Raw genomic sequence first — 2,980 nt, 5'->3', positions numbered from 1 at the left:
CTCTCTCTCTCTCTCTCTCTCTCTCTCTCCCTCTCCAACTCTCTCCCACTCTCTCCCACTCTCTATTTCTATGTCTTTTGCGTGGGATTATCAAGTAGTCAACCAGTGGCTGTTGTCACACCGTTGTGCGACGGTCCTATCGGAGACGAACGTTAAACTAGGAGGTCCCGCCTCTTAAATAACCTAATAGTGTTGATAGAGGCGTTAAATCCGTACCATTTTTTTCACACCGTTGTGCGCCAAGTGCAGTGTATTCCTCTGGCGGTCAGTTCGCTGGCGGTGTGGTGGGGGTAAATTTGCATAATTAGTTAATTAAATAAGGATCCTACAACTTATACAGCTGGCGGATGGCGGTGTGGATGTGAAAACACTATGTTCATACATCATACAAAATGTATTTATATATATATAAACGTACATTGGCAAAACCTGGCAGTAAGCGAGGCTGACAGTACAACGGGGGGCGGTGCGACGTGGTTTGACTGTATTGCATGATTCTTATTCGGATGATAAGATTTACACGGTTTGGGGTTTGGGTTAAGGTAAGGTTAGGATTTGAGTTTGGTTAGCCAAAGTTAATACCCTTACAATGCCCCTAACCCAACCCTCACCCTGACCCTAACCCTACCCAAACCCTTACCTATCTATATATATGTATTTTAAAAAAATTGAATCCAGCAAATTTGAATTAAACTTGCATAAGAAGATTGTCGAAATCTCTCCCTCAACTTATTTTATGAAAAAGGGGTTGCTTTTTACCTTGTTCTGGAATTTTGGGCTGTATTGGAGACTTCTCAAAGATAATCGGCAAACCCTTCTCTGAAATAAAAGATAGTGTGGAAAGGGGACTTAAATAAACCATTATAATAGCTACTTCCACCTGCCACCTTTTTTGGCAGCTTGTTATTCTTGTCCATTGTCCTTTCTAGCCTGGCAGTTTTACAGCTAGCTGCTTCGCCTTATATGACCGACTGTCCCTATATATGACCGACTGTCCTTTCAGTTTGCAGGTGGGCGGAGGCCGACTTTGGTAGTAGCTCCTGCTTTTTTTTTTCGTTTTACGTTTTACGTATGTCTTTTTTTTTCTTTTCCTGTTATGTTTCCTGTGTGTCTTTTTTTTTCTCTTAGTATGTATTAAAAATAGCAGTTGTCTTGTCTTTTTTTGTGTCTCTTGTAACGAAAACTCGACTTTTCAACTCAAAAGGAGGGTGGTTTGCTCAGGTCCTTCTTTACTTTCAAGCATCAATCGGCCGTATCTCTTATTTTTGGGGGTTTTTTGTTATGCTTTTCTAACATCTCTAATCGCTGACCCCCTATTTAATTTGACCTAACTGTATTACAAGTGCCATAAAACGCTAATTAAAACATGGCCGTTGTTGTATATTTTTGTGCTACTTTTGAGAAAAACTTCACTTTTCTACTCAATGAGGCCATTTTATAACATGAAGTCACTATAGAATGTGAAAGATTCTGTGCTAGCATTTCTTCATATTTTTACAAAAACGCACTAAAGACACCGTATGTGGTTGGTTGATGGGAGCCTTGGTGTGGATTGCTCCTACTTTCCCATCAAACAATCCTCGTCAACTGTATAAACTATTTGTGTTACAAGTTCCGTAAAACTCGCACTAAAACAAAAACTAAATGACTTGATACGTATGTCAAAGCTTTGTTTGTTGATTTTTCATCGGCCTTCGAACGCCATCCCACCCTGCCTGTTGATTAAAACGTAGAACGTTAGATGTGTTATAACTGATGTAACTTGTTTATCGCTCTATGGATTTTGGGTTTTCTGTAGAGGTCCCCCTGGTATACAGATATTTAAATAAAAATGGTATAGGTTTAAGACCCCTATCAGCACTGTTAGGTTTTATTTAAGAGGCGGGAGCTCCGATTTAAAGTCCATCTCCGAAAGTCAGGTGGGGAATTCATGTAAAGTGCCTTTCCCAAAGACAACGTTGGACCGAGCTGAGGATCGGACGGTGTCGAACCTCCAAACCCGCAATCTCACGTTTACGGGTCCGGTAGCCTTACCACTAGTAGGTTACCGATGCCACTCACAGATACTCAAGATTCACTACAGACAACAGTATTATAAAAAGGCTAATCAGAGTATTTAAGAAAAGAAAAGACACATTAAAGCCATTCCAAACAGACAGAACTGTATGCAACTTTATACCCGGCAATATTTGAAAGTAAAGTTACCTTCCGAACTTTGTGTTACGGCGGAACATCCTTAAATAGCAACGGAAGGCAGCAACAGTTCCCTACCCTAGAATTACAAAGTTCCATCTGTTCATTACTTAGTTTTGAAAATTCTGACTTAAAAAATTTTGAGTTTCACAACTTTTTCGATCGAATTCAAGTCTTTGAATAATAATAATATCTTAATAACGACTCCGAACAATCTTACGATTTTGATAGAGCAGAGAAAACATTTGGTTTCTAACCTCGTGGTCTTTGTCAATCAAAACGGTCCAAAAATGTCAGATAGCACTTTGTAATTCTAAGGTTGCAACAGTTATAAATAGTTCATTTTTCTCTTTCACACTATTATGAAATATCAACGTAAAAGCAGCAAAGGAGGTCATTTCTGACACGAGACATCCATTGAATAGAGAATATCAAACATCTGTAAGAAGCAAATAATTATGTTTCATTTAAATAAAAAAAAATAAAAAAAACACATAAAAACCAACGAAATACAGAACAAAACAAAAACAAAAACAAGCAGAATCCAGCCGGTGTAAATAAATGTTATAATTTTTCATTCATGATTCTGTCATGTGAGCTTTTCAGTCATCGCCAGGTGTGCGGGGATAGCATAATATTATTGTTCGCCCAATGACGATTTGTGTGTGTGTGCGTCCATGTATGTTAATATATATTATGTGTGTGTGATTGTGTGTGTGATTGTGTGTGTGTGTGTGTGTGTGATTGTGTGTGTGTGTGTGCGTGTGTGTGTGCATGTGTGTGTGTG

The 2,980-nt window shown here is 38.8% G+C and overlaps 1 protein-coding gene across 1 annotated transcript in view; it reads left to right on the top strand.

Moving 5' to 3' along the window:
- LOC101851863 (extracellular sulfatase Sulf-2) overlaps nt 1-2,980 on the top strand; it is a gene marked incomplete in the record, with an annotated part of 64,803 nt that overhangs the window by 2,458 nt on the left and 59,365 nt on the right.

The sequence above is a fragment of the Aplysia californica genome, unplaced genomic scaffold (genome assembly GCF_000002075.1).
Source record: "Aplysia californica isolate F4 #8 unplaced genomic scaffold, AplCal3.0 scaffold00133, whole genome shotgun sequence".
NCBI lineage: Eukaryota > Metazoa > Mollusca > Gastropoda > Aplysiida > Aplysiidae > Aplysia > Aplysia californica.
This window is presented reverse-complemented; position numbering and strand designations above follow the sequence as displayed.